Genomic DNA, 21,654 nt, shown 5'->3' on the forward strand with positions numbered 1-21,654 from the left:
AATGTGTATATTCGGGGAAATGGGCACTAAAATGCTGACAAAAGTTTTTCTGATAACATTTTCTTTTTAAATTGCTGACTAACATGGAAATTTGGCAAAGTGAACTGAAGACTGGACAAAAGAGAAACTCGGAGAAAATGAAATTGACAGATCCAACCAACTCTATGGGAAGCCCATGGCTGTTAAAGTGGCATGAAACGACTGAAAATGTGTAGCATAGATATCTGCCCCCAGTCTCAGAGAGAGCGTCCAACACTCCACAAGGTTGCACCCACTTGGCCACCTTGGCACCTGAAGTTCTCCCTCCAAGGTTTTTTGCTTTTGATAAAATGAATCTATTTAAAATACTGATGCCTTTCTGCCTTATTTCAGGCATCCAAGACAGCTAACAATAAACATCTAACATGACGAGAAACCACAATTTAAAACTCCATAGAATTATAATTAAACAAAACCAGTTACGATCCAAATAACGTCATGGGATTGCTACTGTGTAGCGTCAAGTGGAGAGATGACTGCCTTTTGTAGTGTAGCTTAATTGTTTGCTAAGGGACACTGATGGGCTTATTCTAGCTTATGCACATCTCGCCAAATCATGGTTTGGGGTATTCTGCAAACACAGCCACTGTTTCTGGATCCTTGCATCAATTTCATGCATTTTTAAAAAAACCAAATAATAACAAATATTGTTTATTTGTTGCCATACAAAGACTGAAAATATCTATTCAAGCTTTCTGTAACATCTTACTGCCAACTCAGGTATAGTGCAAACCTTGCAAGTAAATAGGGATGATGGAGGCTGACTCTGACTGACAGATGCCTTCATTGATATGCTCGGCCCATAAGAGAGAGCAGTTGATGGAGGGGACAATTCCATCATGGTCTATGGGCAGCAAGCTCAGTCTCTGCAGAAAGAGAGAGTCTCTGCTTCAGCCATTACACCCTCTTCACCTCTACTTCTGCGCCTTTAACTTGCTTAATGAAGCTGTCACTCAATACAAGATCTTTTTCTTCACCAGAACGGTAGCCAAGGTCCCTTCTTCATTTCACAGGCTCCACAAAAAGATCAGAGGCTTGAAGCAAAGGTCAGATAAATCATCCCTTTCCTTGTGTAAGGAGAAATTAGTCCCCTGGACTCTGTTTACTGCTCTTTGTGCTTTTGTGATGTAGCTGTAACTGATATAATGGAATCCTGTTTAAGGGGTTAAGTTAGTGCCAGTTTACACAATACTTTATCAATGTCAGAAGTTCCGATCCAAATGCTCCTGGATATGCACTCAGGTGGAGAAACATAATGTGTGAACCAGGCAATCATTGATTTCTTTAGTATTTTTCTATTCTGCCATTCTTCCATCATAGGACTCAAGGTTGGCATGCATGGTGTTTTCGAGCCATGGCACCTATGAAGGTAGTCCAGAATTGAAAGTCTCTAGTCCTCCTAGAAAGAAAGTTATAGAGTGAAATGTGCAGGTACCCTTGAAAGCGATCTATGTGAAATGAGCTAGCCCGGGTGCTTCTGCCTATCAGTGTTATTAACCTATGAATGGAGTCAGAGTTGTAATTGATAAGTAAGTTGTTTGGACACCAGGCAATAAAAATCCCTGGGGCCCTAAAGAGCTGCTCTTTTGCCCTCCATTTTACTGCACTTTTCCTGTGTCTGTTTTTTCCCTAGTCCTTGGAATCTTCCCTCCAATACTTGACCCTTCTTGTTTCCCTGGCAACCAAGATGAATCCTTCCTGTGCTGGGTTCATCTGATATCAGGGAGTGCCTAGAAATTATTTTCTGCAAATATTACTACACAATGTGTGGGTGAATGTTAAAGAATCCCCCTCCCCCCCAAAAAAGGCAAATGTGAAAACTTTGCAAAGAGGCTTAGGCATGTCTCCTGCTTTGCATGAACTAAAGACCAGGGAGACATTACGAATGCACTGTATAGTTAACTTACAGAACATTAGTATACTTCTCTATTCAGTAGTAAGTCTCTTTGGGTTTAATGGGGTTTACTTGCAGGTAAGTGGATTCAGCATGGCAGCCTAGACTTTGGCTTAGGGTTGGCATTGGGGAAAAACAGGGTTCTTGTGCCTTTAACAGCTGTATGGCAAGCAGAAATTCAAGAGGTTAAGCCTTTTCTGGTATGGAAATACAGTTAAGGGAAAGCTTCACCATGGCTACTGTCAATTTTGTGTTATGCCACACCCCATGGTAGGCATTTTGTGACTGGTGCCCCCAGCACTCTCTCAAAATTTGAAATGGGCCTTCTGGTCCAAAAAGGTTGGTGTCCTCTGTTCTAGGGTGCCTCTATTGCCTAGATTCTTATTACCAATTATATTTTTAAGATTGGAGGAGTAGGTAATGGCAGAGTCTACTCCTTCCCCCGAATGCAACAAACAAACTCCCGCCTCCCTCTAAGTTAATGTTGGAGTTGTTTATCTGTCAGGGAGTGAGCCTTTGAAAGCTAAGACTCTGCTCTTGAACTTCAGTGCTATGATTCCAGCACAGGCAATATTTAGCCAGAGAGCCAACAGAAGGCACGAGAATGGAAAGGGCAGCAAGATGGCGCTCCCCCCACCCGCTGTTCCTTCTAAAGCTCAACTTTAAATAAATAAATAAATGCAGCTTAAATAATCCAATAAGTAAACACCATCGCTGAAATGTAAGCAGATTTACCAAAAGATCCTGCCTGTTGTTGGCAGAGTTAAAGGATATGATAGCACAGAAAGAAATCAATAAGCATCAGAGTCTTCAGTGGAAAGAAGAAAAGCTTGGAACTGTTTAATTATTTTGATGAGAGTGAGAAAGAAAGAAAGTGAGAGAGGGAGGGAGGGAGGGGGGACAGCTTTTGGTTGGAACCTGCTGCATCAGCAGAATTCTCTTTTTTAAAAAAAGTGTGACAGGCACTGTTGTGCTGAGTCTCCAGTGGATAGAACATTTTGCAATGCACAGTGCAGGCCAGGCGGGGGGTGGGTGGAAACATGCATAGGAGGGGAGGAAGAGCAACACTGTCCCCATTGGTGGAAGGCAGGGTCTGAACAGTTGGGTCTGCAGACGACATCCCAGGGTGCCTTGTCCAGATTTAAAGTGCAGGAATTAAAGTGCAGACCAGAACTTTAGGCTTCCCCAAGAAAGTGCTCTGAACCTCAGAACAGCCTGCTGGATCAGGCCAACGGCCCATCTAGTCCAGTGTCCTGTTCTCACAGTGGCCAACCAGATGCCGATGGGAAGCCCAACAGCACTCTCTCCTCTGTGTGATTCCCAGCAACTGGCATTCAGGGCCATCCTGCATCTGACAGTCCAGGCCGAACACAGTCATTAAAAAGTATTCTGAAGGAAAAGGCCACACAGAGGATATACGACACAAGAACTTTACTATCACTGAAAATATGAAGAGAACAAGGCCTACATAGCGGTGCTGCTTGTAAGCCAAACCACAACTCGGAACTGAAGCAAAACTGCCACAGCCCTGGGCAGACTCAGCAGTTCCTTGTATGGCAAGCCTGGAGGGCCAATACACAACAGACATTGTGGGCTAGTAGCCATTGATAGTCTTCCCCTCCCCGAATAAAGTAAGATGGCAGCCACTCCCTCTTACAAATGAGCATCTTCCCAATGCTGTCATTTTCACGATGCCAGACTTTGTACTGGATTTCAGATTGACGTTGCTGGAAATCTATTTCTGTCCCATTTGTGAATGATTTGGGAGCTGCTCACATGAGATCCAAGATCTACCTTGGATGCCCGTCTGTAGAGGTGAGGCTGAGTTACACAACAAGATTCAAAATACCAGAAAAGCAGAGAAAACGTTTGTTAGGCAGAAGTCAAACAGCGAGACCAATTTCCCAAAGTAGCTGCTGTCTTTCGTTTGCTCTTTGTACTGTGGCGTGAGCAATGTGCAGAACGATATGATGGGTGACTGTGGGGCCTTTGGGTATTCTACAGTGCTTCTCCCTCAGACTTCTGGCTGCTGCATCCCTGGCCTTTTAAAAAAATGTCTGCTCAAGTTAGGCAGCTTGCTGTAGTGGCTCCATTTCTTGGAATCCAGAATCATGGCCGGATCCCCTATGAAGTAAAGGGATTTGGAGCACCATTAAAGGCTACAGACTGCCAGCTATTTCAGACCTTATTATGTTGTCTGCGCTCTCCGCTTCCCAAAGCAGTAAATGTTTCCAGGGCAGGTTTTCAAGGTCAAGTTCCTGGCAGGGACAGATTACTGGAGATTTACAGTACTTTTTAAAAAGATTGTATTTGATTATCTACAAATGTCCAGGCTCTGGGTGGAGGGGAGGCAGGAGGGGAAGAAGCATGCACACAGGCAGGCATTGCCATCACCCCACAAAACCACCAGCACAATCTTACTGCTCCTCAATGCTTCAGCTTGCCAGTGTCATGAGCTATGGTTGGAGTTCTGATGTTTCTGAGAATGAACTAGGAGAGGGGGGCAGCTGGGCTGAGGCGTCTGGAGGGGAGGGAGAAGCTTCCCAGATAGAGGGGGGAAATCTTGAACAGACAACAGACTCGGTTCTCACGCACTCCCCCCCTAGGAATGTGCTGCCGTTACAGACAGAGAGGGAGGAGGAGGACCAAGGTCATTCGGCTGCAGAGAAGGGTAGAGAGAAATCGCCTGACGCGTTGGGCCAACCCCCCCACTTCCTACCATCCTTTCCGAATCAGAAGGGGAGGAGGCAGCCGCCCCCCCATCGCCCCGCACCCGAAGACAGTTAAAATGGTGCCAAAGAAAAGAAGAGGGAAGGGGCGTAGATGTGGGCAGTTTGAGGCGGAGTGAGAGGATCAGGGCCCGAAACCCCCTTGATAAGGGACGGGGAGGGCTTGAAACTCTGTTCTATCAACTCTCTTCCATGCCGCGGGTTTTGGTTCGTGTTAAGAGTTCATGAGGCGGAGAAGCCTATGTCTGGAAATTACTCTAATAAAAACGGATTTGCTTTCATCAAGTGATTCTGTTCTTGACTCCCAACCCGGGCACGACAGTTTGATAGAACCAACTACTCAACCCTCCTTACTCCTGCCACTTGAACATGACAAGATGGAAAAGGGAGCTGCTGGGGGGGGTAAACCCCACTTCTGAGACGGAAGAAGTGAAGCTACTGAGGTCGAGCGTGGCAAACCTACAGTCGGATGTTCAAAGCCTGTTAGCAACTGTGAGAACCTTGAAATTGGACAACCAGAGCCTGAAATCCACAATAGATAGAATGCGGGCAGCCCCTGCAGCCGCCGTGGCCAACATCCCAATTGGATTACCACCCAAATATGCGGGCCAGAGCGACCAGATCTCCACTTTCGTGGCCCAATGTGAGATGTACCTGGACATTAAGGATGCAGAATTCCCCAATGATGCTGCCAAAGTGGCATTTGTGATCAGTCTATTGGATGGGGAAGCTGCCAAGTGGGTCACCCCCTATCTGATCAGAAAGGATGCCATCCTGGGCAGGTATGGAGCATTTATACAAGCCCTGACCAAAATGTTTCAGGATCCCCAAAGAGCAGAGATGGTGGCTAGGCAATTGAGTGCCCTGAAGCAGGGAAAAGGAACTGTGCTGGAATACACCAATGCCTTTAAGATCTTATCCCAAGAGACTGGATACAATGACTCAGCACTGATGTTTATGTACCGAAGTGGACTGAATGCTGAGATATTGGATGAGCTGGCCAGAGTCGCACCTCCAACTGACTTGTCTGGACTAATCCAGCTGTGCCTACAAATTGATCACAGACTGGAAGGAAGACGGTTAGAAAGAAAACAAGAGGTGCAAAAATATTCAGCCTCAGTATCCCGCAGTAAAATCCCTTCGACCCCCGGGACATCAGGCAACGCGGGGGACGGCTCGGGAGGGGCGCGGATGAAGCTGTCGGAGGAGGAAAGAGACAGACGTCACAGAGAACTGTGATGTTCCTATATTAATGTATATATGGTAAGTGTTGGTTGTTTAGAAGATACATGGTAAGTGGAGTGAAAGAGGAGGGGGAGTGAATGGGCAGTAGAATGCTAGATGATTGGCTGAGTGTTTAAAATGGCTGAACATATAAAAGGAAGAGTGAGAGTGGAATCTGGGGGGAGAAGAGAAAGAGTGGGTTGCTTGGTGGGGTTTGAGAGAGTTGTTTGCCAGGAGAGAGTGAAGAAGGAGGGGGGTGGAGTTCGGATTAGTATTGAGTAAAACCATATGCTTATGTGCCTTAAGAAGAAATCTTGTTAATCTTGTTAGCTTTGTTATCTTTAATAAATACTTAATTTGGTTTACCAAAGGCCTGATCCTTGGCTGGGGTTTCACAGACCAGAAGGGAGGGTAAGGTAATGACCAAGGCTGAAGGGGAACTGTAACGGTGGCAGTGGTGAAGAGAATAACAATACCAGTATTCAGAGTCTCTGGGAATACTAGTATTAGGACGTGACTGGTGGTTGCCTAGCAGGGGGATCTGTTGAGATCTGTGCTAGAGCGGGGAGAGAAAAAATAAAATAAAGGACAGTCCGGACTGGTGGAGTCCCTGGTGGTGCCTAGAGACAGGCAGTAACCACGAGCAGGTAGGAACCTGACAGGGAGAGCCAGGGAAGGGCGTCACAAGAACGCCTCTGCTTTATTTGTTCCAAGCCAGGCCATCTAGCCAGGGACTGTGAACTGAAAGGAGACCGAACAGGGCTGTCGGGAAACGGAAGCACCCAGTCCTAGTGTAGGCCGGAGGACTGGGGGCAGCGCTGTGTAAAGGGCCTCCGTTAACCCATCCCCCCCTAAAAGGAGTTCTGGTATTACCCATTAGGATTACAACTTCCACAGGAGTGCAGAACTCAACAGCGTTGATCGACAGTGGAGCCTCTACAAACTTCATCGATACCGCCCTAGTTAAATGCCATCATATCCCGTATCGGAAACTAGAAGCCCCCTTATCAGTGGAGATGATAGATGGCAGACCATTAAAGTCCGGGGGGGTCACTAGAGCCACTGAGGATTTGAAGCTAGAAATCCCGGGGCATGAAGAGTTTATTTCCTTGTGTGTGTCAGACCTGTCTAACTTTGAGGTGATTCTGGGAATGCCATGGTTGATAAAGCATGACCCAAAAATAGCCTGGAGAGAAGCAGTCGTGTGGTTTACGTCCCAGTATTGCCACGAAAATTGTCAGCCAGAGAAAGCAATAAAAGCCCTAGCAGGAGCTGTGCAGGAGGTCAAGGAGGTGACCCTCCCCTCGAAATACCTGGACTTTGAGGATGTGTTTAGTGAAATTGAAGCTGAGACTTTACCCCCCCCATCGGCCGTATGACTGCGCTATCGATTTGGTGCCAGGAGCAAGCATTCCTGCAGGCAAAATCTACTCCCTCACAGAACAAGAGAGAGTAGCTCTGAAAGAATTTTTGGAAAAGAACTTGAAGCGGGGATTTATTCGTCCCTCGCAGTCGCCTGCAGGAGCCCCCCTACTCTTCATGGAAAAGAAGGGGGGTGAATTACGACCTTGTAATGATTATCGCGCCCTCAACCAAATTACTATCCCGAACAGCTACCCCCTGCCCCTGATTCCAGAGTTATTAGATCGATTGCGTTCTGCCACAATTTTCACAAAGTTGGATCTGAGGGGGGCATACAATTTGGTCCGAATGAAGGAGGGACATGAAAGGAAGACGAGTTTCAACACCTCTCATGGTCAATTTGAGTATCTGGTCATGCCGTTCGGGTTAAGTAACAGTCCAGGAGTGTTCCAGAAGTTCATGAACGAAGTATTTAGAGACCTCTTGGACCAGTACGTGGTTTGTTATCTGGATGACATCCTGATATTTTCAAGGAGCCAGTCAGAGCATGACCAACACGTGAGAACTGTGCTGGGAAGGCTGAGAGAGAATCACCTATATGCCAAGCTGGAAAAGTGTGGCTTTGACCTGTCTTCCCTGGACTTCCTTGGATACCGAATTTCAGCAGGGGGAGTGGAGATGGATCCCGGAAAAGTGAGCTGTGTGTTGGATTGGGGACAACCAACCACCAAGAAAGACGTGCAACGTTTCTTGGGCTTCGCCAACTTCTACAGAAAATTCATCCCGGGCTTCTCCACACTAACCGCCCCCCTCACCGACTGTTTAAGGAGAAAAGGGAAGTTTCAATGGACAGATCAGGCAGCAAGAGCGTTTGAAGAGCTGAAAGAGAAATTTGCCTCTGAACCTATCCTATGCTTTGCTGACCCGACCCGGCCTTTCGTCGTGGAAGCTGACGCCTCGGACCGGGCGATTGGGGGGGTTCTCTTGCAGCCTGACAGGGGTGGGAAGGAACTGCACCCATGTGCATACTACTCTCGAAAGCTCAAGGATGCTGAGAAAAACTACACTGTGTGGGAAAAGGAACTTTTAGCTATCAAAGACGCATTCGAAAACTGGAGGCAATACTTAGAGGGGGCTCAACATCAGATAGAAGTACGATCTGATCACAAGAACCTTGAGAGTCTACAGACAGCTCGGAAATTGAACCAGAGACAAATACGCTGGTCGCAGTTTTTTGCCAGGTTTAACTTCAAAATAAAATACCACTCCCATACAAAAAATCAGAGGGCGGATGCCCTATCCAGACAACCCCAATACAAAGACGAAAAGGCTGACACACACACCCCAACACATCATCCCACCGGAAAAACTCACGTTAGGAGCCTGTCAGCCGTCCTGGGAAGAAGAGCTCAAGAGGGCCCAGCAGGGGGATTCAGACATACAACATTACATCCAGGAAATGGAGCAGAGCACGGACTCAGAACTAAGTTTCCACTGGAGGGATGGGTTGTTGTGGTTTAAAACTGCCAGATATGTGCCAAAAGGGGACTTCAGACTCAGAGTATTGTGTCAATGCCATGACAATGTCACAGCTGGGCACTTTGGCATTTTTAAAACCATTCAAAATGTAGCTAAGGATTTTTGGTGGCCCCAAATGCACAGAGATGTTGAGAACTATGTAAAATCCTGCGCCGTGTGTCTGAGGGCGAAGACAAGCACGGGAAGGCCTGCAGGGCTGTTGGAACCTTTAGCCACTCCAAAGGGGCCCTGGCAGGACCTCTCCATGGATTTTATAACCGATCTACCAAGGTCACAAGGAATGACTGCTATTTTGGTGATCGTGGATTCATTGACTAAAATGGCCCACTTCCTCCCTTGCTCTGGGGCCTTGGACGCTAGGGAGACGGCAAAGGTGTTCATAAAAGAGATTTACAGATTGCATGGGTTACCAGACAGCCTCGTCTCGGATCGAGGCACCCAGTTCACAGCTAAATTTTGGAAGGCTGTCTGGAAGCAGTTGAAAATGGAGCTAAGGCTTTCCTCCTCTCACCACCCCCAGACTGATGGACAAACTGAGAAACTTAATGCAGTTTTGGAGAGATACCTGCGTTGTTACATATCTTACCAGCAAACTGACTGGATTTCCTATTTACATGTTGCAGAATTCACCTACAATAATTCCGTGCACACCAGCACGGGGCAAACACCCTTCTTTGCTAATTATGGATTTCATCCCAAGGCTTTTCCCAGCCACTCAGGCAGTGGGCCGGTACCCGCGGCCGAGGAGTTTCTCCAGGAATTACAGGCAGCCCAGCAAGTGTTGAAACAACAATTAGACGAAGCCAAAAGGGAATACAAAAGAGTTGCTGATCAACGTCGGTGTGAGGGGGCCCCCCTCAAGGTGGGCGATCAAGTATGGCTGTCGACCCGCTTCCTTAACATGCCGGGTAAGTGCAGAAAGTTGCAGGATAGGAGAGTGGGACCCTTCGAAATCCAGGCTCAAATAAACCCAGTGGCTTTTCGTTTAAAGTTGCCAGAGACTTTTAAAATGCAGCCAGTATTCCATCGTTCCTTGCTAACGAAGGCCGCCCCCCCCAGTGAGCTGAGGCCGATAGAATCTCCAGGGGCACCGATGTTGGTGGGGGGACAAACAGAGTTTGAAGTGGAGCAGATCCTGGACTCCAGGAGAAGGAGAAACCAGCTGCGGTATCTAATCCATTGGAAGAATTATGGGCCAGCCGACAGATCCTGGGAAAAAGCAGAAGACATTCACGCCCCCATTTTAGTGAGAGACTTTCATGAGAAATTCCCTCATCGCCCCAAACCAACAGGGTGGGAGGGAGTACAGCATGGAGAAGAGGATGATGTCATGAGCTATGGTTGGAGTTCTGATGTTTCTGAGAATGAACTAGGAGAGGGGGGCAGCTGGGCTGAGGCATCTGGAGGGGAGGGAGAAGCTTCCCAGATAGAGGGGGGAAATCTTGAACAGACAACAGACTCGGTTCTCACGCACTCCCCCCCTAGGAATGTGCTGCCGTTACAGACAGAGAGGGAGGAGGAGGACCAAGGTCGTTCGGCTGCAGAGAAGGGTAGAGAGAAATCGCCTGACGCGTTGGGCCAACCCCCCCACTTCCTACCATCCTTTCCGAATCAGAAGGGGAGGAGGCAGCCGCCCCCCCATCGCCCTGCACCCGAAGACAGTTAAAACGGCACCAAAGAAGAGAGGAGGGAAGGGGCGTAGATGTGGGCAGTTTGAGGCGGAGTGAGAGGATCAGGGCCCGAAAGCCCCCTTGATAAGGGACGGGGAATGCTGGAAACTCTGTTCTATCAACTCTCTTCCATGCCGCGGGTTTTGGTTCGTGTTAAGAGTTCATGAGGCGGAGAAGCCTATGTCTGGAAATTACTCTAATAAAAACGGATTTGCTTTCATCAAGTGATTCTGTTCTTGACTCCCAACCCGGGCACGACAGCCAGCCAGCTCCAACACTCATTGTTTCTCTTTCTACTCACATTGAAATCAGCCTCTTTGCTGCCCTTCTAGCTCATCCTCCTCTGAGGAAGGCAAAATATCCAAGGCTGCCTTCTCCTTTGGTGGACCTAGAGACTAGGATTGTCTGAGCACCTGACTTGGGGCAGCAGCTTCTCTTGGAAAAAGGGTATTCTCAGTCCTCTGTCTGAGATCCTTTGAAGTGGAGGTGCCCAGGATTGAGCCTGGGACCTCATGTGCACAGAGAAGGGATGGAAAGATCTGTCAATTTCGGTTCTCTCAGCTTCTCATTTTTGCAATCTTAAATTCAGTTCTCCACATTTCTGTAGCAATTTGCAACTATTTTTTTTTTAAAAAATCCTCATGAAAATTAACCAGCACTTTAGTGTGAATTTCTCCTAATGAATGCATTTTTGTAGGTAGTTTTGACTAATGTACACATTTTTACAAGCAGTTTCTCATTGTATAATGCATTTTGTGTGTTATTTTCACTCATGTATTCATTTTTATGCGCACATTCCCCTAATGCATGCATTTTTGTAAACATTGTTAGGTTGGCAAACTGCATCGCAAAATTTAGATAAGTGCAAATTTCAAAGGATGGCTGTGTTTCAGTCCTCATATTGTTTCAGAAAGTGCAAATTTGATACATTTGGTGTGAAATGTGAACAGAATCAAATTTCTCACCTACTCCTAGCACAGAGTCTACCACAAGCCCCTGTCCTGTAGCTGAGACACTATGCCCTCCAACACTGCTTGTACAGCCTCCATGTGAGACCTTTGCTGTTTCTTCTGGGAGCTGACCTGAGAGCTGACCTGAGAGCTTAAGGTCCCTCAAGTGCTTAGTTGTGGTGGCTGAGCTAAACATTCTGGTCCCTTACTTAAAGTGTCTGAGCCCCTGCCTGCCCACAGGGGTAGAACTCTCTTCCCCTGGGTGTCCTGCAGAGTGATATTCTTTGAGGTCTGAAGGTTCCCTGGGCACAGTCCTGACAACCTGAATCTGTAGAGGATGCCTCTCTCGGTGCAAATAATGATTATACTGGCTGAGATTTACTCACTACCACCTCCTATACAACACAGATGGAGAATTTATTATAGTCCTCCAGATGTTGCTGGCCTACAACTCCCATAGTCCCTGCCCATTGGCCATGTTGGTGTGGGCTGTTGGGAGCTGGAGTCCAACAACATCTGGAGGGTCACAGGTTTCCCAACTCTGTTCTACACCTTCCAGCTCTCTTCAAACCTGAAAGTAAACCAATTTACCTGCAAAGAATTGGAATCCCATCCTTCATCAACTGAGCTCCTGAAGGAGCTGGCAGTCATTATACAGCTCTGGCCATGTTTGTATGCAGGGGATTTTCCTCCCCAGCAGCCTTTTCAGTATAGGCATGTGTCCAGACAAAGTTCCTGGAGTGATCTCCCCTCTCACAGCCTCTGCATATTTAGCATGCTGGGAGCTTTTGAAAATCAGTTGGGAAAGAGCTCATCCAGGTTTAACTCTTTGTCTAAGACTTGGCTGCAGATCTAATTAAACGACTTCAGCTTGTTGTTAGCTGCTCATTTATCTGATCAGATTGCCCAGAGGCTTTATTCCCTTCTTTGTATAAGATCATTCAAGTCTTTGATTAAGGACAGAAGACAAAATGACCCCCCCTTCATTCTGCTCTTTGATGGAGCGTCCTCATCTACCTGTCTTGAGCTGCAAGGGAGGGACAGAGGAGGTAGTTCGGAGGAACAACACACTTTGCCTCCCTGGTTATTATCTTTCAAACCAAGCTCACACACCCCCTCGCTCCCATGGTTGCCGCATGGATTGTAACCACGTGGTCACAGATTGCAGCTCAGACCTTGCGATAAGCTCTACGTGATGAAGCCCCTCAACCAGAACTAAGCCTCTGTGATGGGCAATGGCAGGACTAAGCACTCAGTCTTGGTCGAGAGGTAGAGCCATGAGCAGAGCCAGAAGAGAGGGAAGAAGGAGGAGGAGGCCAGGTCTGAGCAATGCTGCAAGGTGGAGCTGAAATGAATGTGGTTTCTCCGCTCCTGCAGCCGCTGTCCACCCTCCTCAAAAGAAACTGGATGTGCACATATTTGCCATTCATTATCAGTGTTCGACACGCAAAGATGATGCAATACCAGAGTCGCTCTGACAGCTGGTATGCAGCAGCTGTCAGCACAGAGCATTATCTGAGATGCAGCAGTTAAGCACTGAAATACACACCACCCATGTTGCCCATGTTATGCACAAGTGCACAGCTTTCCTCTCCCTCCCCCTTTTAGAAAATAGCTTAGAAGGTGTGTACATGTGTATATTTTAATACTGTATTTGCATCATTTGAAAAAAGTTGCAGCTGACGCATGATAGCTGTCAGTATTTGGCATCTGACTCGAGCAGCAGTCAGCATTTGACAGTATCAGCCTGCTAATGTAACCATCCTTCAACTCTCTACTGAGTGTGTGCAGGAATATTCCCCCCCCAAATTCTTAAAGGAGCATACACCAGTGGGTTACACTAACATGCAGAAGCGATTTGTATTTGACGATGTCTAACCTATCGCTGACCTAAGCAATAGAATTTAGTAAACTTTATAGCAGCCTTCCCTAACCCGGTGCCCTCCGGTTGTTGTTAGATTCCCAACTCCCTTCAATCCAAGCCAGCATTGCCAATAGTTAGGAATGAAGTTCTGAAAACCCACATTAGCTTAGATCAGAGTTGTACAACAGCCTGCAAAAGCTGATTCTTAAGGCTCCTCCATGGGGCTGGTCAGGTCTGTACCGAAGGATTCACTGGCCTCAGTGGGACTTTCTTCCCAGTAAACGTGCTTAGGATTCTGCTGAAACCTTAGGCTCTTTCTCTGAGTGTGACCAGTTTGAAGGATGAATTTGCCTTTCAAACGCCATGCCTGACAGTCAGTGAAGGACAGATAGTATTAACAACAAGATCCCATACCAGGCTGTGCAAGCTGATTGCTGTTTGCCCCTTCATAAATTAGCTTTTATCAAAGGTGTCAGGATTTAAGTGAATTACCGTGGGCCTTTCAACGAATTACATGAGGTCCCCCCCCCACTTCTTATCATGAATTGCTCTTGATAATGGCATCAACTGGACTGTTTCTCTTTGCCCAAATTGATACGTGCCTCCGTCTTCAACCACCCCAGACATTCAATTAAATGCTGAGCCACAGACTGCATTATGTAAAGGTTAGATGGGTCCCTGTTTGCAAACGGAAAGACATGAACCTTGGCCACCTTTGAATCAGGGAGGTCAATATGCCATTCATCCCCTGCCGAAAGCCGCTCTCAGCCCAGCACTAGTCCCTGCTTTTTAAAGACTTCTTGGAGACAAAGAGTCATTGACCTTTGCAGGAAAGTTTTCATGAGCTCTTGGAAAAGTTACATTCAATTTGCACTGAGGCAGCAATTGCCCATGGGCTTAGACAAACAAAGTTGATTTGAATCAGGAGCTCACTTGGTTGAGGCTGGGTGGCAAAGGTTGCGAGTAACCCAGATTATGTCACTGTTTGTTCCCTTTCAGCGGCTGGCTTTGTTCTTGGTGTGTCGTAGATCTTTGCTGCCTCCTGTCCTGGTGGTTGGGATTTTCTAGACCTCTGAGAAAACAGCAGGTTATAAAGTTGACTAGGCAAAGGATTTTGTGGCAACCATGAAGCCTCAGGCAACTGTTGGCTGGGCAGGGATGATGTCATAGTGACAATGTCATAGTGAAGCTGAGCAGCAAAGGAGAGCTTTAGGAGCTGCCCCAAGAGTCAGGGTTGCCAAGGGAGGCGTGGAGGGGTTGCCAGAAAGGATAGGTGAAAATGGAGCAGGAGGCTGCTTGATGAAAGCAGGCATTCAGAGAAAACCTTTTAGTGAAGGCTGGGCCAAAGCAGGGGTGGGGGACCTGTGGCCCTGCAGATTCTGCTGGACAACAGCTCCCATATTTCCTAACCATTGGCCATGTTGACTGAGGAGGACGGGAGCTGGAGTCCAGCAATGTTTGAAGGGCCACAGGTTCCCCACCCCAGGTTCTAGGAAAAGAGATCTTGAGGAAAGAGTTCTGCACAGGGCCAAGGAAATCAGGAGAGAGTCAGAGGGACTTCAAGGGGCAGAGATGGCTACCCTTTGGCCCTCCAGATGCTGCTGGATCATCATCCCTGACCACTGGCTATGCTGGACAGGGCTGATGGGAGTTGGAGTCCAAGATCTGGAGGGCCATAGCCACACCTGAGGAAGTGGTGGGCCAAAGCAAGGAAGATTGGATGGAAAAGCAGGCCACAGGGCAGAAGGACCAGGAGGAAGAGTGTAAAAGGGAATGCCAAGAAGTCATCACCTCCAACCATGGAATATTGGAAGCAGCTTTATACTGAGTCAGATTATTGGCCAATCTAGCTCAGTGTTGCCTACACTCACTGGCAGCAACTCTGCACAGAACATCCTGTGCTTGGGCAAGATACTCAAACCCAACGTCTGTGTATTTGTTGTGTTGCCCATCAGCCCCAGTGAGCAACATCTGGAGGGCCAAAGGTCAGCCATCTGTCCCATAGTTGCTTCCTGTTTTGCTCTCGGGACAACTGTTTTATTCAGCAAGTGCCCCTGTAAAGTACACGGCAGTGGGAAAACGATGCTCTCCTAGCAGTCGCTTATGTGGTTTTTAAAGGGGCAAAGGCCAACTTCTGCTACAGGACAGATACCTGTAGAACTTCTAACTACACTAATTCCAGTAGGGAATTAATGCCAAGGCAGGGCTGCTTTTCCCCACACTGCCTTTGGAGGCAGGTGGCCCCTCCTCCAAATATTAACTCTCAGCTCAGCACAGTATTAGTTGCATATTCTTTACCACACCCAAGAGAGCTGGGCTGACTATGTTTGCATCCTGCCCTTCTTCCAGAAAGCTCCCAGAGTGGGCTTTTAGCCCACAACCCTGAGAGTAGGGATGATAGGATCTGTCAATGTTGGGTCTCTACGTTTCTCCTTTTTCCAATCTGAAATTCAGTTCTCCATATTTCTGCAGCAATCTGAGTTTTTTTAAAAAATCCTCATGAAAAGTATTTAGCATTTTAGTGAGAATTTGTCCCAATAAACACATTGGGCAGTTTTGACTAATGTACACAATTTTGCAAGCAATTTCTCCTAATATAATGCATTTTTGAATCCTAATATATTTATTTTAATACACGCTTTCCTCTAATATACACATTTTTGTAAACTTCAGTTGGAGAGCTATATTGCAAAATTTGGATAAGTATGAATTTTGAAGGATGGCTGTGGTTTCAGTTCTCATATTGCAGCGATTGCAAGTACTTTTGGATGAAACAGATTAACTTGACCCATTCCAGTCTGGGTTCAGGCCTGGTTATGGGACTGAATTGGCCTTGGTCACCCTGATGGATGACCTTTATCAGGAGAAGGACAGGGGGAATGCGACCCTGTTACTCTTACTTGATCTCTCAGCGGCTTTTGATACCATTGGCCGTGGTATCCTTCTGGGCCGACTTGGTGAGATGGGTATTGGAGGCAGGCACTGCTTTACAGTGGTTCTGATCCTATCTCCAGGGTCGTTTTCAGAGAATAACATTGGGTGATTGTCTTTCGGCGCCCTGGCAGCTGTGCTCATCTTGTCCCCCATGCTGTTTAACATCTATATGAAGCCCTTGGGAGTGGTCATCAGGAGATTTGGGGTGAAGTGTCAGCAGTACGCTGACAATATCCAGCTCCATTTCTCTGTAACATCTGAATCAGGAGAGGCTGTGCAAGCCCTGGACCGGTGCCTGGACTCAGTGGTGGGCTGGATGAGGGCCAGTAAACTGAGTCTGAATCCTACCAAGACAGAGACACTATGGGTTGGTGGTTCCCAAGTTCAGATAATTGGTCAGTTGCCTGCTTTGGATGGGATCATACTCCCTCTGAAAGAGCAGCTTCATGGTCTGGGGGTGCTCTTGGATCCATCTTTGGTGCTAGAGGCCCAGGTGACCTCAGTGACTAGGAGTGCCTTTTACTAGCTTCAGCTGGTAAGACAGCTGCGGCCATTTCTGGACCAGGTTAGCCTGACTGTTGTCCATGCACTAGTAACCTCCAGGCTGGATTACTGTAATGCATTCTATTTGGGGCTGCCCTTGAGATTGGTCCGGAAGCTGCAGCTGGTGCAAAATGCGGTGGTGAGACTGCTCACTGGGGCAGGTTATTGCCAACATGTCATGCTGCTGCTGAAAGAATTGCACTGGCTGCCCATTAGTTACTGGCCCATGTTCAAGGTTCTAGTTTTAGTGCAGAAAGCCCTACACAGCTTGAGACCAGGATACCTGAAAAATTGTCTTATCCCTTATATACCCAGTCGATCACAGCGCTCTGCAAGTGAGAGCCTCCTGCAGATACCATCTTATCAGGAGGTCCGTTCTGCACAACATAGGAAGCAGACCTTTCATGCAGTGGCACCTACCCTTTGGAATTCTCTCCCTTTACATATTAGACAGGTGCTATCTCTATTGTCTTTTTGGCGCCTACTGAAGACCTTTCTCTTTCAACAAGCCTTTTAAGCAGAGACCTTATCCAGTCTGCCTCTGTGTTGGAATTGCTTTTTAAGATGTTTTTAAAGCTCTTTTTTAAAATATGTTTTTGAAGCTTTTAAAAAAAGTTGTTAAAGATGTTTTGTTTTAATATGTTTTTAAGGATGTTTTGTTTTAATATATTTTAAATTCTGTTTTTATGATGTTTTAAAGTGTTTTTAGTGCTTTTGTTTGCCGCCCTGGGCTCCTACTAGGAGGAAGGAAGTACCCTCTGGCCCTGGACTGACTCTGCCCGTCTGCGTTAGCCATTGGATCAGCCTGGACAAGAAGGGGTATAAAAGGGCTTCCAGGTCCAGTTGAATGTTGCCTTAGTAATAAGGAATCCCTGGGCTGTGGTCCTCTGTCCTTGATTAGGCTTTGTCCAGACTTCTGGCTTGCTTCTTGCTCCTGCCTCCTGGTTGTTCTCTGGTTCTGACTTCCTCTTTGGTCCTGCCTATGGCTCCTGCCTCAACTCACACTGCTATCTATAGCCAATCTATAATAGTTGCCTCCCTCCACTAAGCCTCCTCTGGTGGTGATGGGTCTGAAATTTTGCCATATCTCTGTGCAGAGTGTTATTAATTAATTCATTTCTTGCGTGGAGAATTGTCCCCAGAGGAGGCTGCCTGATATAACTCAGCATGAGTCACTGCTGTAGGTTTGCCATCTGCCAGGCAGGTGGCACATTAAGAACATAATTTGCAGAGCTTGGAAAAGTTACTTTTTTGAACTACAACTCCCATCAGCCCCAGCCAGCATGGCCACTGGATTGGGCTGATGGGAGCTGTAGTTCAAAAAAAGTAACTTTTCCAAGCTCTGATAATTTGTACCAAAACACATACTATGGCCCCCTGTGAAGGCAAGTATTGTTTACACTGTTTAAAGTTAAATGTGTGTAGAAGGGGACCTTCAGGTATCAAGATAATAATAATAATAATAATAATGAAGGGTGCCTTTAATGCTGATTTTAAAAAGGGGGAATCAGGTGGCTGGGTAAAATAAAGCAGAAATGAATAATATATACACATTGGAAGGGGTATGGGAAGAGACCTGAAAACTGAGATTCTAAGATAGCTCATTCTATAGGCAAAAAAGATCTGGACAGGGAAGGAGAAAGAAAGTGCCTTTCTGTTTCATGGCAACTTGTGACCTCTGCATTACGGCCTTCATGTGGTCCCAGCTCAGTTACTTCTATCTAAAGGTCCTTATGGGTGACCCATCTTTGCCAGATCAGAAGAGTAATTTATTCTGTGCACTCTGTCGGTCTTGCTGCTGATGAATTGTTCCCAAATGGAATCTGATTGTCTCAGATTTATTCCACCCCGAAAGCCACTTGTGAAAATCTTACAAATAATTTTGGGTGTCTGATTTTGTGAAAAGTTTGCAGAGAGCTCTGAGGTCTGATCATGTGAAATTTTTGAGAGAGTGCTGAAGTCCTATGGGATATTATTAATCTTGGTTAGGCAGAGACTTAATTATTATTTTGAAATTTGATGCTGATGTTTGTGAGGCAATTTGTGAGGCAGCCCTTGTTTTATTTTTTTAAAATGTGAATTATTCATGAAACAAAGGATTGGCTCCTTTCACTCACTGTCAGAGCAGCTCCTCACTTTATACAGCAACTGTGTTTGCTGTGGGTACATTGTGACTACCATGTGTGAATAACATACATCATGTATAATTAAATTCCCAAGTACTCACATCTGGAAGCTGCAGCCCAGTCTTCTTGGGTTTAAACTTTATCCCAACAAGACTGCAACGCTGTTGGTTAGGAGTTCTGGGCAACCTGGAAGTTATCATTCAGCCTGTTTTGGATGGGGTTGTGTGGCCCCTTATGAATCAGGTTAGTAGATTGGGTTGCTCCGGGCTCTGATGCTGCTCCCAGATGGGCAGGTGGCGATGGTTGCTAGTGGTGGTTTGTACTGGTGGTATGCCAGCTACAGCCTTCCTTAAAGAAGTCAGACCTGGCCTTGCTCATTTATGCCATACCCCAATGTGCTGCCCTCCTGATGTTGTTGGGCTACAACGCCCATCATCTTGGACATTGGCTAGGCTGGCTGGAGCTGATGAAACTTGGGATTCCATCAACATTTGGAAGGCACCAAGCTGGCTAGTCACATCTAGATTAGATTACTGTAATGTGCTCTACATGGGCCAGCCTTTGAAGGCCGTTTGGAACTGGTAGAAAGTGTGGCTACCAGGTTATTGACTGGGGCATCTGGAGATTATATAACTGCACCTCAGCACCCAGATTGTGAAATTTCCTGCTCAGGGAGATCTGTCTGGCCCCACTTTAAGACCTTTTCATTTCAGGCAGGCATTTAATTTGGTTCACTGATTTTATTTTTCCCCCAGAGGGTTAGCCTGTTACAGCAAAAGCAACAAGAGTTATTCTGGCACCTTAACAGCATAATATAAGCTTTCGTGGACTAGAGCCAGCAAAATTAGCTTTTGTTGTTGCTGTCTGTTTTGTTCGTCTATTATCTTTTTAAAAATATTGCTTGTTTTTGTATCTTTCAATTTGTCAGATCGTTTTCATTTGCCTTTTGTGAGCTGACCCTGGGGATTGTCCCCATTGGAAGAATCACAGTTGGGCACCAAGGTCATGGAATGTCCTCCTCAGCAAGGCTCACCTGGCTCTATTTCTGCTCACCTTTTGGCAAGCAGTGAAGACATAATTAGGTCAGGGTGCTTCTGGGATGCCTTTTAACTAATTAGATTGCATTAAAAAAAAGCCTTGAGGTGGTCTTTTAATCTTTACTGACTGTGATAATATTTTAAATTCCTATTTTCTCCTTTTTAACTGTTTCATTCATTTTGTTGTCTGATGGGTTCTACTATGTGAGTGGCCTTGAGTATTGCTTCAGATAGTAGGGTTGCTAGGTCAGAAGCATCCCAAAACCTGAGATTTTAGGGGCAAGTGATGTTACGGGGTGGGCCCGAGTGATGTCATGGGGTGGGCCCAAGTGATGTCACGGGGCGGGCCCAAGTGATGTCATTAAGCATGATACATTAAGCATCAATCACAGTTGCTTGGAGCGTACAATTAAAAAAAATCTGACCGGAAATTAAGCTAGACATTTTAGCTAAAAGATGGAGCCTGGGTAGGGAACATTTAATCTAGCCTACTTGCTTTCAGCAAGAAGGGTTTAAGTGCCTTCAGGTCAGGCCAGGCACCAGAAGGCCACTGTAGGAAGAAAGGAGCCTAGTGTTGTGGAGATGTTAGATGGGAGCACTTGGGAGTAAAGATGGATGTCCCTGAAGGCTGCAATTCTATACACACGTACTAAGGGACTAAGCCCCCATAGAACTCAACAGGACTTACTTCTGAGTAGATATAGTTTGGATTGTGCTATTGGTAAAGCTTGACTAGGGATCCTCTGCAAAGACATCCATATCCAAGCAGGGTTGGCAACCCCCTGCCTGGAATACCCTGCCCTTACAGAGCTTGTGGTTGTGTTTCAGGAAGGCTGAAGCTGCCCTTTTTAGCAAGGACTGAGCTGACTCTCTCCCTGTATATGTCGGTGGAGTTTCCTTTTCCCCCTTCTCTCTGACTGGAATTTAGCCTTGTTTACAGTGTCCCCTGAAGCTTTCCTGCTAGGGTGGTGTTGAAAACTCGCTTTCTATAGGTTTCCTTCTCCTAGGATCTGTCTCCTAAGATATAGGTTCTTTCAGGATTTGGCTCCTAGCTCAGGGTGACCTTGGGCTGCCCATATTACTTATTGCTCTGAGCTGTTTTACTTCAATTAAATAATGGAATAAATGGGAGCTACTTACCCTCTTTTGTCTCTGCTGCTTAACTCGCCTTGACGCTTTGTCAGCTGGGGCCTTGACGCTTCGTCAGCTGGGGCTCCCTCTAGCTCGTGGAGCAGGCTGTTCTAGGTGGGAAAACAACAAACACAAAAGACTTGCCTGGAAGGCGCAGCCCCTTGATTAGATTAAAAGCAGCCAAAAGCTTAAACAGCCCCGCCCCTCGCTCAGGAAGGAAGGAAGCCTGCCTTCCTGCCTTCAAAGGAAGGAAGCCTGAGAGAATACTAAAGAGTTAAGCCCCAGCTGATAGCCATCAGCCTCAAGTAACACATCATTGGCTGGCAGCAGTAGCTGGGAGGAACCAGCCACACATATAAAGTCAGAGCACCCTAGCGAGGGAGCCTGCTCCATGAGCTAGAGGGAGCCCCAGCTGACGAAGCGTCAAGGCGAGTTAAGCAGCAGAGCGAGTTTGGCAGCAGGGCGAGGAGGCCAGGGCCCCCCACTCTGCCCATCTGTTCCCTGGCCTCAACTAAACCGCAGTTTCCAACCCATTGACGTAATAAACCTTAAACAAAACTATGCAGGTAAGAAGCCAGCAGGGGTGTGGGGGCTTTCCAGTGTTTTGCACCG

At 46.7% G+C, this 21,654-nt stretch overlaps 1 long non-coding RNA gene across 1 annotated transcript; it reads right to left on the reverse strand.

The window, feature by feature from the left end:
- Window positions 1-674: 674 nt before the first annotated feature.
- Window positions 675-21,266, reverse strand: LOC133388457 (uncharacterized). The gene is made up of 2 exons (XR_009763816.1): window positions 21,052-21,266; window positions 675-1,438 (listed from the first exon to the last, which is right to left on the reverse strand). It is a non-coding gene; the product is annotated as an uncharacterized LOC133388457 (long non-coding RNA).
- Between the last annotated feature and the right edge of the window lie 388 nt (window positions 21,267-21,654).

The sequence above is a fragment of the Rhineura floridana genome, chromosome 1, assembly GCF_030035675.1.
Source record: "Rhineura floridana isolate rRhiFlo1 chromosome 1, rRhiFlo1.hap2, whole genome shotgun sequence".
NCBI lineage: Eukaryota > Metazoa > Chordata > Lepidosauria > Squamata > Rhineuridae > Rhineura > Rhineura floridana.